Source organism: Eumetopias jubatus, unplaced genomic scaffold (assembly GCF_037043125.1).
Source record: "Eumetopias jubatus isolate StellerSeaLion01/CBP00866 unplaced genomic scaffold, mEumJub1_p1.0 scaffold_3, whole genome shotgun sequence".
Classification (NCBI taxonomy): Eukaryota; Metazoa; Chordata; class Mammalia; order Carnivora; family Otariidae; genus Eumetopias; species Eumetopias jubatus.
Genome location: NW_028274809.1, coordinates 168,857,664 through 168,872,195, shown reverse-complemented (window position 1 = coordinate 168,872,195; position 14,532 = coordinate 168,857,664). Strand labels below are relative to the sequence as shown.

General features: G+C 33.9%; 1 pseudogene; it reads left to right on the top strand.

Moving 5' to 3' along the window:
* Positions 1-9,605: 9,605 nt before the first annotated feature.
* LOC114211544 (small ribosomal subunit protein uS8 pseudogene) lies at positions 9,606-9,968 on the top strand (annotated as a pseudogene).
* The last annotated feature ends 4,564 nt before the right edge of the window (positions 9,969-14,532 follow it).

Here is a 14,532-nt window from a genome sequence, read left to right as displayed (position 1 = left end):
TAGATAAACCACTGGCCAGACTTATCAAAAAGAAAAGAGAAAGGACCCAAATTAATAAAATTATGAAGGAGAGGGGAGAGATCACAACTAACACCAAGGAAATAGAAGCAATTATTAGAAATTATTATCAACAACTATATGCCAATAAATTAAGCAAGCTGGAAGAAATGGATGCCTTCCTGGAAACCTAAAAACTACCAAGACTGAAACAGGAAGAAATTGACAATCTGAATAGACCAATAACCAGTAATGAAATTGAAGCAGTGATCAAAAACCTCCCCAAAAAACAAGAGTCCAGGGCCTAATGGATTCCAGGGGAATTCTACCAAATGTTCAAAGAAGAAATAATACCTGTTCTTCTGAAGCTGTTTCAAAAAATAGAAACAGAATGAAAACTTCCAAACTCATTCTATGAGGCCAGCATTACCCTGATCCCAAAACCAGGCAAAGACCCCATCAAAAAGGAGAATTACAGACCAATATCCCTGATGAATATGGACGCCAAAATTCTCACCAAAATACTAGCCAATGGGATCCAACAGTACATTAAAAGGATTATCCATCACGACCAGGTGGGATTTATTCCTGGGATGCAAGGGTGGTTCAACATTTGCAAATCAATCAATGTGATAGACACATTAATAAGAGAAGAGACAAGAACCATATGATCCTCTCAATTGATGCAGAAAAAGCATTTGACAAAATACAGCACCCTTTCCTGATTAAAACTCTTCAGAGTGTAGGGATAGAGGGAACATTCCTCAAATTCATAAAAACTATCTATGAAAAGCCCACGGTGAAAATAATTCTCAATGGGGAAAACCTGAGAGCTTTTCCCTTAAGATCAGGAACACGACAAGGATGCCCACTCTCGCCACTATTATTCCACATAGTACTAGAAGTGCTAGCATCAGCAATCAGACAACAAAAAGAAATAAAATGTATTCAAATTGGCAAAGAAGAAGTCAAACTCTCTCTTTGCAGATGACGTGATACTTTATGTGGAAAACCCAAAAGACTCTACCCCCAAATTACTAGAACTCATACAGCAATTCAGTAATGTGGCAGGATACAAAATCAATGCACAGAAATCAGTTGCTTTTCTACACACTAACAATGTAACCGTAGAAAGAGAAATTGGGGAATCGATTCCATTTACAATAGCACCAAAAACCATAAGATATCTTGGAATAAACCTAACCAATGAGGTAAAGGATCTATACTCTAAGAATTACAGAACACTTATGAAAGTAATTGAAGAAGACACAAAAAGATGGAAAAAACATTCCATGCTCATGAATTGGAAGAATAAATATTGTTAAAATGTCTATGCTGCTCAGAGCAATCAAAATACCAATGGCATTTTTCAAAGAGCTGGAACAAACAATCCTAAAATTTGTATGGAACCAGAAAAGACCCCGAATCACCAAGAAATTTTAAAAAAGAAAAACAAAGCTGGGGGCATCACATTGCCTGATTTCTAGCTGTATTAAATGGCACTCATCTTGCTACTACACCTCTTACCAAGGGTGGCAGTACCATATTTTCAACATTCATAAATTGTTGGGAAATATTTTAATATTGATTTAATGTATTATTATTTCTCTTTTGGAAAATTAGTAATACAAGTCAGTACTTATGTGTATTCTCATAAGAATTAATGTGTGATAACTACAGCATATTCTTTGTCAGTCATTATTTATCTTTATAGAAATTATCTAGAGCCTTATTATAGGCAGTGTTCTCTAACGATTGCCAGCCCATACACATCAAGCTGCTTCACCCAATATTCAGTTCTTCATGTGCTTAAGAAATGATTAGTAATCACAAAACTTAAATAAAAATAGTCTATTGTAATTTAGTGATATGTATCAGAGTTGGCCCAAAATATATGTTACAATGTTTACATAAAATAAAACAATTTGATTTAAATAATGTATCCCCTTGCTTCTCACAGTGAGAAGAATCCAAATTAATCCCCCCGGAGCTAATTATAAATTTAGAATATCTGCACCTTCCCAGACTTATCTGAATGTACATTTTACCAGGATCCCCAACTGGTTTGTATGCACATTAGATGGTGAGAAGCACTCATCTGGACTAATGATTACAAAAATGAGCACTAATAATCATAACTGGCCTTAAAACAGTGTTTTCTAATCTGTGTTTCACCAAGCCCTGTATATCTGAAGTAGCACTTCCCTGACTAGCATGAGAGAGAGAAGTGTGTCCTAGAGTTAGAAAATTTCACTCTCATTTTTTATTTTTTTAATTGTAGCATGAGCATTTAACATGAAATTTACCATCTTAAATTTTTGAGCATACAGTGTAGTGTTGTTGACTATAGGTATGATGTTGGACAGCAGATCTTTATTCATCGTATGTAACTAAAACTTAGTGCCCATTGATTAGTAATTTCTCATTTCTTGCTCCCCCCAGCTCCTAGTAACCACTATAAAACTCTTTTGTTCTATGAATTTGACTATTTGAGATACTTCTTATATGTGGAATCATGCAATATTTGTCTTTCTGTGTCTTGTTTATTTCACTTAGCCTAATGTCCTCAAGGTTCATCCATTCTGTTACATATTACAGAATTTCCCCTTGTTTATAAAGCTGAATAATACTTCCTTGTATGTATATATCATATTTTCTTTATTGATTGGTTGATGGACATTTAGGTTGTTTTCATACCTTGGCTATTGTGAATAGTGCAGCGATGAATATGGGAGTACTAATATCTTTCCGAAAACCTGGTTTAAATCATCTTGGATAAATACCAGAAGTGGGATTGCTGGATAACATAGTAGTTCTATTTTCATTATTTTAAGAAATCATCTTAATGTTTTTAATAAAATCTATAAAATTTTGTGTCCATACCAACAGTGTGTGTGGATGTCTACTTGTTTCAGCACTACTTGTTGAAAAAGTATCTTTGCTCCATTTTATTGCTGTTGACCCTCTGATGAAGATCATTTGACGATATTTATGTGGGTCTATTTCTGGATTTTCTATTCTGTTCCACTGATCTTTTTTGTTTTGTTTTGTTTTTGCCAATACCACACTGTTTACTGTTGCTTTATAGTTGAAGTCATGTAGTGTCAGTCCCCCAACTTTGTTCTTCTGCTTTCATGTATTAACTATTCTGTTTGTTGTTGTTGTTGTTGTTGGCCTCTCCACTGAAACTTTAGAAACAATTTGCTTCTATCCACAGAAAACTTATTGGGATTTTGATTTGACTTGTATTGAATCTATAAATCAAGTTGGGAAGAACTAACATCTTCATAATATTGACATGTCCATGAACTTACTGGCCATGAACATAGAATATCTCTCCATTCATTTAGTTCTTCTTTGATTTATCACAGTTCTGTAGTTTTCCTCATACACATCTTGGACATATTTTGTTAGATTTATACCTAAATATTTCATTTTTGCAGGTGCTAATGTAAATGATACTGAGGATTTTATTTTCAAATTCCACTTACTCATTGTTGGTATAGAAAATTGATTGACTTTTGTATACTAACCTTCAACTCATTACAATTGCTTATGAGTTCTAGAATTATTTTGTCAATTATTTTTGATATTTTACGTAGGCAATCATGTCATCTGTGAACAAAGATGGTCTTATGTCTTGCTTGCCAGGCTGTATACCTTTTATACTCGTGTTTTAGTGCATTAACAGGGACTTCCAGTATGATGTTGAAAGGAATGGTGAGAGAGGATATTCTTACCTTATACCTCATCTTAGTGGGAAAACTTCGAATTTTTATCATTAAGTGTGATGATAGCTGTAGATTTTTTGTAGATATTCTTTATCAAGTTGAGAAAGTTCCTCTCTTTTGCTATCATACTGAGATATTTAATAACAAATGGGTGTTGGATTTTGTCAAATGTCATTCTGCATCTATTGATATATTGTCATGTGATTTTTCTTTTTTAATATGTCGCTGTGATGCATTAGTTGGTTTTTTAAAATATTGAACCAGCCATACATACCTGGGATAAAACCCACTTGTCTTGATGTCTAATGCTTTTTATACATTGTTAGATTTGATTTGCTAATATTTTGTTGAGAAATTCCATATCTATGTTCATGAAAGCTATTGGTCTATGCTTTTCTTGTAATTTTTTAGTGTGGTTTTGGTATTAGGATAATTCTGGCCTCATAGAATGAGTTAGGAAGCATTCTCTCTGCCTCTATCCTCTGAAAATGACAAAGAATTTGTACAATTTTTTTTCCTTAAATGTTTGGTAGAGTTCATCAGTGAACCCATCTGAGCCTGATGCTTTCTGTTTTGGAAGGTTATTAATTATTGAGTAAATTTAAGTACTAGACATAGGCCTATTCAGATAGTGTGTGTGTGAGAGAGAGAGCGCTTTGGCAAATTGTGAAGGAATTGGTCCACTGGTCATGTAAGTTATGATATTTGTGGGTATAGAATCGCTCATATTATTCTATTATTATTTTAATGTTCAGAGGATCTGTAGTGATGTCCCCTATTTCCTGTCTAGTATTAGTAATTGGTGTACTTTGTCTTTATTTCTTAGGTAGCCTGAGTAGCTTATCAATTTTCAAAGATCTTTTCAAAGAAGTGATTTTTGGTTTGATCGATCTTCTCTATTTTCTGTTTTCAGTTTTTTTTTTTATTTCTGCTCTATTTCTCCACCCCTCCTTCTCGTTCTTCCTTTAGATAAAATTTGCTCTTTGTTTTCTAGTTTCTTCGGGGGGGGGGGGAAATGTAGATTACTGATTTTAAATCTCTCTTCTTTTATAATATATGCACTTAATATTATTAAATTGCTTCTAAGTATTGCTTTCACTGCTTTCCACAAATTATAAATCGTGTTTTATTTTCATTTAGCTCAATTTAAAAAAGTCTCTTGAGATTTATCATTGATCAATGTATTATTTAGAATCATTGTGGCTTTTATTTACATTTTCGTGATGATCAGTGATGTTGAGCACCTTTTTATATACTCATTGACCATTTGTATGTCTTCTTTAGAGAAATGTCTATTCAATTCCTTAGCCTATTTTCAAAATCAAGTTTTATTAATTGTTATTGTTATTGAGCTATTGGTTTTCCTTATCTATTTCTGAGATTAACCAGATATATGGTTTGCAAACATTTTCTCCCATTGAACAGATTGCCTTTTCGTTCTACTGATTATTTCCTTTGCTTTGCAAAAACTTTTTAATTTGATGTAGTCCCACTTGTTTGTTTTTCTTTTCATTGTCTGTGCATTGGTGTCATATCTATGAAATCATTGCAGTACCAATGTCATGACATTTTCCCTCTATTTTCTTCTACTAGTTTTACAGTTTCATGTCTATATTTTCAGTCTTTAATCCATTTTGAATTTTTTTGCATAGCATAAGGGTCTTGTTTCTTCTGCATAGTAATATTCACATTTTTTAAAAAACATCATTTGTTGAAGAGACTATTCTTTCCCTATTATGTATTCTTGGCACCCTTGTTGAAATTCAGGTGACTGTATATACATGGACTTATTTAGGGGCTTTCTATTCTGTTCTATTGTTCTATATATCTGTTCTTAAGCTATAAATGGTGCTTTGATTACTGTAGCTTTGCAACATATTTTGAAATTAGGGAGTGTAGGGTTCCCAGCATTGAATCTTTAGATTACTTTGGGCAGCATCATTTTAACAATATTAAGTCTTCCAATCCATGAACATGGACATTTTTAATTTTGTGTGTGTGTCTTGTTTAATTTCTTGCATCAATATTTTCTATTTTTCAGTATACTAGTCTTTTGACTTCTTTTTTTTTAAGATTTTATTTATTTATTTGAGAGAGAGAGCATGAGCAGCATGAGTCAGGGGAGGAACAGAGGGACAAGACAAGCGACTCCTCACTGAGCATGGAGCCCCAACACCAGGCTCCATCCCAGGACCCTGAGATCATGACCTGAGCTGAAGTCAGACAATTAATCCACTGAGTCACCCAGGCACCCCACTGACTTCTTAAATAAATTTATTTATCATCTGTTTTATATATATATTTGAGTTGCCTGTTACGTGGTAAAATGCAAAGTCAGCAGTAAGAATGAAAATCATTTATTCTTTATATCTCCCTTGAGAACATTTAAGGAGAAAACACACACACACACACACCCCGCATTCAAAACACATCTAAAGTATTTTAAAACAACCAGTTTTTAATTCATTGTTGAAATAGACCACTTTTTGAGGACCGATCACAACTTGAAGTAATTAATTTGCCATTACGGACTGCACTGTAAAGAAGGAGGAGAAAGAAGGGAGGGGGAGGAGGAGGAAAAATATGAGAAGGGAAGAGGAGGAGGTAGAAGAGGAGAAGGAAGAGAGGCAGCAGCAAAGGGACAAGGAAAGTCTTGGAGGTAATGGATATGATTGTTACATATTAGTACAGATTATGATGATGGTATCATGGGTATACACTTATGTCCCAACTCATCAAATTATATGCACTAAATACTTTCAATTTTTCTATATCAATTATATCTCAATAAAGCTGTAAAAAAGAGCCTTCGTTTTATGATCACTATGGGCTAGTGAGCTCTGTGACATCTGGGCTGCAGTTACAACTCAAGTGTGAGAAGTAGCTCATTGCTCTATGCGGAAACACATCTTAAACATGTTCCTCTTTTTCTCTTCTTTGACTGGACAGCACATATTCTCCAATCTTAGATAAGCATGCTTTGTTGACAGGAAACTACTGTTCCTAATAGACTCTCATAAAACCGAAAAACCACATATTCATAAAGAATATAATTCTAATTGAAATCCTATACAGAGTGAAAAGGGAAAAGGAAGGAATAAATTTTTTTTTTTTCTCTTGGACCTTTGAAAAGGAAAAGGAAGGGGACTGAAGGAAGTATCAATTTGAATAATTTCTTAACTGTATATTTTATAATTAAACCAACAATATGTTTACAAAATAGGGACAAATTAAATTAGACTCTATAAAGTAGGATCATATATGTATAGGCAGTCTTTAGAATCACAAAAAGAATTGTATTAACACTTAAGTATTAATGATAGTCTAATTGCTACTATCAAATATTCCCAAATGAGGTCATATTGAGGCCATAAAGGAGAAATATGGCTTGTGAAATTTATTATATAATATAAATATATATAATTTTATAATATTTTTATTTATAATGTGTAAATTGATACATGATTGTAAACACTGATTAATATGTCACATCAAAATGAGACTTAATTACAGGTCTTACACACTCAATTATACTGGTTTCTTCCATGGTTCCATTTTGTGTCTTCCTTAATGATAACGATAATGACATTGAGCTGATATATATATATATATATATATATATATATATATATATATATGGAAGTTTTTTGAATGATCCAACTTCATTTTGATTTTTCAGAGCATGAAAAACATAAAGGCAAAACAGGGTTCTGAAATTCAGATAAACTATGGAGTACTATGATATCAAGAATGACACAAGGGAGATAATAGGTCTGAAAATCACATTATATAAGGTATACTTGAATGGAATGAAATCGTCTGGTAATAAATATAAACAATTAGAAGATTTTAATAGCTAAACTCTGATATATTAAGACATAACATTTTACCTGAATGTAGGAAATGGCTTAACGTAGCTTTAATATACCTGAATGATAAACATAAATTTTTTAAATATAAATTAAGAAAATGAAGAATTAAATAAAAATAAAGTTTTAAATGAACAGAATATGAGTCACATATAATGCCACAGCTCAAAGGTAAACAAAAAAATAATATATTTTGTCCCATTTTTTTGAGTCACATGCATTTAAATGCAATTGGGCTCAAGGAGTACATGTTCTCTGTAGATGGTTATATGTCATTTTCCCAGTAAAACTTATGGTGTAAGCATCATCTATTTCCTTTAAAAAATATGTAGTTAGATTTCTTGAACAAATTGCTAATTTCGTGGCAGTGGAGGATTAGCAACGCTGGCATCTGATGAAGAAATCCTCTAAACCCCAGCAGATACTAGAGAGGGAAGCCATTGATGATACTTTGTCTTATAGAGCCACTCCTATATTTTCTCTTAAACGAAATTCTATGTCATAGTTCCCCAAATGTTTTTCAAGAGCCTTAAATTTAAATTCAGGGTGTGCCATTCACCAATCAGAGTTTAGATCATGATTTGATAGCCATTTTTCATAACTTTAATGTTAATTCTAATAAAAATAGTAAGAGATAACCGTAACTGCTGCGTCTCTCATGGAAAACTCCTCTGAATGCCTCCAGATAGCTTCCCACCCCACCCCATAGTTATCTAGTGATTCCATGCTATAGGTGAACCTATACTTGTTGTCTGAAATAGGTTGTGTCTTTGGTCTACTCAGGTTGGAAATTAATATTAGTTGTTACAACGGGGCGGATCTGAGGCTGACTGCCCGATCAGCAAGAACTAATCCCAGAAAAGTGTTACCAACAATTAGACACCATTTGGTCACCTGTCTTTGAAGTTACTGTTCAGTGTACAGAGTCTGGTCTCATCCCAAATTTCTCTACACTTACAGAAAATAAAGCAGAAGACTACTTATTACTCAGTAGACCATAACATTTTGGATGATATGTTCCCTATGAGTTTCCATGAAATTACTTCAAATTCTATCAACTTATAAAAGGCTTTATTTTTACTCTTCCAGAAATACATACATATGTATGTATATATATATATATATATCAGTATTCCATCATCATTGCTAAAATTGTCAAGAACCATGAAAGATGTGTAATTTTGCTCTACTTACAAGCTCACAAGGTTGTCTGTCACAGTTTTATAGATGATGGTAGAACATGAGACATGGATCAAAGAACTTTATTGCTTATGGCAGTGCAAGCAGCATGAGCATCAGGGTACTGCCTCAGCCCTCTTTGTCACTAAGGTCCATGGGAGTAATTCAGATGGGTCCCAATGGATGTGGGCAATGGAATAGTTTTCATATTATGAAAAGCATCCTTAGTTTAGGAAACTCACATTTTTTTTTTTTTTAATAAAAGGCAGTGAGCATATCTGCTCCAAAGGGAGACAGTTTCTATCTTCCTAGGCTGATTGCTAAACAAACATCTTTGAAAATAGTCTAGAACAGAGGTAGTCAGTGTCTCTGTAAAATGTCTGGGAACCTGTGTTACCCATAAGGAATGTCTCTCAATATTGGCTTGTCAGCTTTAGTTTTTTTTTTAAGATTTTATTTATTTGACAGAGAGAGACACAGCGAGAGAGGGAACACAAGCAGGGAGAGGGAGAGAGGGAGAAGCAGGCTTCCCACTGAGCAGGGAGCCCGATGCGGGGCTCGATCCCAGGACCCTGGGATCACGACCTGAGCTGAAGGCAGACGCTTAACGACTGAGCCACCCAGGCAACCCTGGCCTGTCAGCCTTACCTAGTTTTCCTCCCTCTATATCTCTCTGTCTCTCTCTCTTGTTTCTTACTCCTCTCTACTCCTTCCTTCTTTCCTTCCTTCTGTCACTGGCTTTAATGGACTTCACAAAGACAAGATTAAAATAGTATTAAATAAATATTTTCAGCCCGTCCTCTTTCCGCCATCTTTCCGTGCAGCCATAATGGTGCGCATGAATGTCCTGGCAGATGCTCTCAAGAGCTTTAACAATGCTGAGAAGAGAGGCAAATGCCAGGTTCTTATTAGGCCGTGCTCCAAAGTCATCGTCCAGTTTCTCACTGTGATGATGAAGCATGGTTACACTGGCGAATTTGAAATCACTGATGATCGCAGAGTGGGGAAGATTGTTGTGAACCTCATGGGCAGGTTAAACAAGTGTGGAGTGATCAGCCCCAGATTTGATGTACAACTGAAAGATCTAGAAAAATGGCAGAATAACCTGCTCCCATCCCGCCAGTTTGGTTTCATTGTACTGACAACCTCAGCTGGCATCATGGACCATGAAGAAGCAAGATGAAAACACACAGGAAGGAAAATCCTGGGATTCTTTTCCTAGGGATGTAATACATACTTGCAAATAAAATGCCTCAATGGAAATAAATAAATAAATAAATAAATATTTTCAGATACAATGATAAATGAAGACTAAATAGCCCTGATTTCTTTTGTTGTACAGTTAATTTTCTCCTTCAGATTTTATTTTCATTTGTTGTGTGTGTGTTTTCATGGGAGTGTGTATGGTGGGGTCACTTAAAGTGTTATGTAAGTTAGAGTTTGTATCAAATTTGCTTTATACAAATTTATACAGAGGGTCATTACTGTGCAAATTATATTCAATAGGCCATGATGTATCTGGATTTTAAATTTTTAGGATAGGGCCAACATAAATCTTAAATGCAACAATTTTGAGCAAAACAGGTATAGAAAAACAAAAGACACAAGGAAACGATATGTCTTCATTAAGTAAATTTTTTACAATTACAAAATAACCTCAAATGGTCAAAACAGTTTTTCCTGGCGCACTAATGAGGCAAATGCGAACTTGCTTTGTTTATAACTGTTTTTTTTTAATTATCAACAAAGGACAAATTAACTGCAATTTCTTATTGTAGCATATGAATGTGATTTAATATGGCAACTTCATGAAAATTAATTTGGTGCCACACAAAAACACATCTGCAACACTTAAATGAGAAAACAAGTAAAACAAAACAAATATGTAAATGTGAAAATTCATTTATCTCATAACATAGTTCATACTGAGAGAGAAAAAAATTAAACCCTGAAAATCCTAACTGCATGAATACTCTATTTAAAAAAAGAAAGTAAATAATTAAGAAACAAAGTTATTTAGATATTTATTCATATTACAAATATTTTGAGATTCTATAACATGGTGAAATGATATACATAGTCTCAATTTTACTAAACTTAAACTCTATTGGTAGGGAAACATGCTAAAAATTAAATATGAGGACAATTCAAATTATATAAAATATAAAAGAAAAAATTAAATGAGAGATTATAATGGGGGAACGAATTTAGATTGAAGTGAGGGTTAAAGTGGACCTTCAAAATGAGACTGAAGTATGAATTAATCAGTATAAGAAATATGAGATGTAAAAGGTTAATGGTATATATGGCAAACTAACCACACTTGTGGATGTATCTACTGAGGAAATAATGTGCTGCCATATTATGATCATAAGAAAATATTATTTACTTTATCTCATACAAACTGTGGATCTCTAACCATAAACCCTTTGCTATGAAATCTTATAGAATCTTCCTTAGAATATTGGATATCTTAATTTATGCTTAAGGCATTACCAAGATGGTTTGAGCAACAAAATTTACCCACTTATGTCATGATGATATAAAGGCAGATCATTTTTAGTTTTCATAAATGTTGCATGGTTCACATAGTAAAATGGTTTTGAAATGAATTATTCCCTTCCAGTGTAAGAGGTTAAATGTAAAAGAATAAATTATTCTTCTGAAAATATTATTTCAGTTATTACTACAGAAAAAAATAGAGAAAATAGAGAAATAAACTACGTTACATTTATAGGTCACTATTTGTAAGCCAATCAGACCTTTAGATGAACATTTATTGTTAGGAATCAAATAACTCATCTCTGACATTTCTATTACACACATATATAAAGCTATACTGGCCAGATCTTTACTAAAATTTTGAGGGATCCTCTTAAGGCTAGTAAGAGGAAAATCCCTAAAATCCTCAAAATTTTTGAAATTTCTTTTGTTTCCCCTTCAGCTCCAGTCCTGACTTTTAAAATTAAATTATTAAACAACCATTGCCATTTGCTTATGTTGAATATGACACATGGTAAGAGATAAAAGCTGACTACAACAGCATTGTTATCATCAAGATTTATTTTAATGGAGATATTTAGACAGAAAAAAATATCTCTCTCTAAGAAAATGTTGTAGAGAGATTAAGATTAAATTGTGATTTAAACAGAAAGAAAACAGTTACTTCTTTTTGGAACAATTGTTAGTTATTGGACAAAATAAGTGGAACTGATTTCTCTTGTCTCAAAATGTTCGGAGTACTTAGTGGTTTAGTAAGGGAAGATGTATGTAAAGATACACACTTTTTAAATGTAAATAAATGCAAATTTAAAAAATAGTATTATTTTTTGCTCAGAAAGGGGGAAATCACCTGAGTTAATGAATCCAACAATCGTACAGTTACAAATTTCTCAAGTTTCATTGTAAGTGCTTAAAGAGACAATTCAAGCAAAAACAATCCAACATTTTAATAATTTTTTATCTTTAATCAAATGGGAGAGACTTATAAAAGGGAAGTCTGCCACATGTGATACAAATCAAAAATGTACTAAAAAATCAGTTTTATGGGCGCCTGGCCGGCTCAGTTGATTAAATGTCTGGCTTCAGCTCAGGTCATGATCCCAGGATGATGAGATTGAGCTCCACAGTGGGCTCCTTGCTCAGTGGGGACTCTGCTTGTCCCTCTCCCTCTGCTGCTCGCCCTGCTTGTGCTCTCTCTCTCTGTGTGTCAAATAAATAAATAAAAATCTTTTAAAAAATTTAGTCTTATGGACTTCAAATTGATTGATTAGAAAAAGCTATTTGTTTCGTTTCTATTTCTTTATAGTTCAAATTCAGGCCATTTATGGCATACCATCTTACCTTTAGATTCAGAGAAACTATTACACTAGGTAAGGATATGTTGTTGTTGTTGTTGTTTTAGATATTGTCTTTTTGACTTAAAACTGTGGAAAAAATGTTTTTATTACATAAAGCAGAACCCATATACATTAGTATATTTTAACATGACGTTGAATATGAGGTTGATTTTGATAAGCAGAGAACTGGGTAGAAGACATTATAGTTCAAGAAACAGAATGACCCCATGGCAACATATCTTAGGACCACAGATGATTTTCAGGTAATTGGTAGAACGCCAAAGAAGGATGAGTCCAATATGAATACATAGATAAACTTGGATATAATGCAACAAATCAGGTATTGGCCATATCAGGAGGTCTTTAAGTGTTGTGTGTATAGAATAAGTTTATAATCATAATCTATTTTAACATTATGTAAAAATACTACCAACGTATATACCTGTGCACACACACACACAGATACATGTGCACACACACACAGATACACGTACACACACTGGTGGCACTTGATTATAGAATTCTCATAAAAGTAGAGTTTATTTTGGTTTAGAAAAATACCTTGATATGCCATAGGAATTAAATAATGGAGGGTATAATGACAAAAGCATTGAAATTCTTTGCATATTATAAAGGTAGAGATGTACATTATTTCACTGGGGAGGGGTTGCTGTTGTGGAGAGAGGAGAAAGAGGAAATAAAGCAAGTCCATGAAAGACTGATGCATAATAAATGGTGGAAAAGCTTGTGAAGATGTGAGGTAATAGGGTTCTTTAGGTAACTTTTAGGCACACTTTTAATCTTAATGTATTTTTAAGCTATTTAAAATGTTATGATATAAACTTTGATGAGGGGCGCCTGGGTGGCTCAGTCGTTAAGCGGCTGCCTTCGGCTCGGGTCATGATCCCAGGGTCCTGGGCTCAAGCCCCGCATCAGGCTCCCTGCTCAGCAGGAAGCCTGCTTCTCCCTCTCCCACTCCCCCTGTTTGTTTTCCCTCTCTCCCTGTGTCTCTCTCTGTCAAATAAATAAATAAAATCGTTAAAAAAAAAAAACTTTGATCACTACAAAGCTTTATTTATGTCACATCCTGGCTCCTCTCACGATGCTATTTTGTGATTGTTTTATTTATTTTTTTTGTTTTGTTTTTTTGTTTGTTTGTTTGTTTTTAAAGATTTTATTTATTTATTTGAGAGAGAGAATGAGAGGGAGCATGAGAGGGAAGAGGGTCAGAGAGGAAGCAGACTCCCTGCTGAGCAGGGAGCCTGATGTGGAACTCGATCCCGGGACTCCAGGATCATGACCTGAGCCGAAGGCAGTCGCTTAACCAACTGAGCCACCCAGGCGCCCCAATTTTGTGATTGTTTTAAAAAATTAGGCAAAGCGATCCAGTACCTTGTCAGACTATGTTACAGTATGGAGGCAGCATATATGGAGTTGCATGATAATTAGTAAACTAACCTGATTCAACAAAAGAAAGTTTGCACCAAATATTTATCATGAGAACATAACCTGGTATCCAGATCCTAGAAATTCACAGAAATCTGGGGATGACATCGATAATCCCCAAATTTTCCAATAGGGTTTTAAGATACTTTTATCATGCTTTAAAAATATTGCATCATATCTTGACTGACACAATTTCAGTGACATTTTTTTACATCATTTAATTAATTTGGCTTTGATTTAAAGCACAAATACATCTTTCTATTATTTTCATTGTTTTGCTTCCCTTAGAATCGCTAGTCTAAACTTTAGCCCTAACGTTTGGATTTACTACTTACTCTTGCTTGTTTCCTTCTTTTTAACACATCCAAAGCCATATTTATATGCATTTGACTGCTATAGGATCAGGATCTTATTCCACCAGTGACCAATTTTCAATTCCAGGTCAAATCACTTTTCTCATACTTCTCTAGT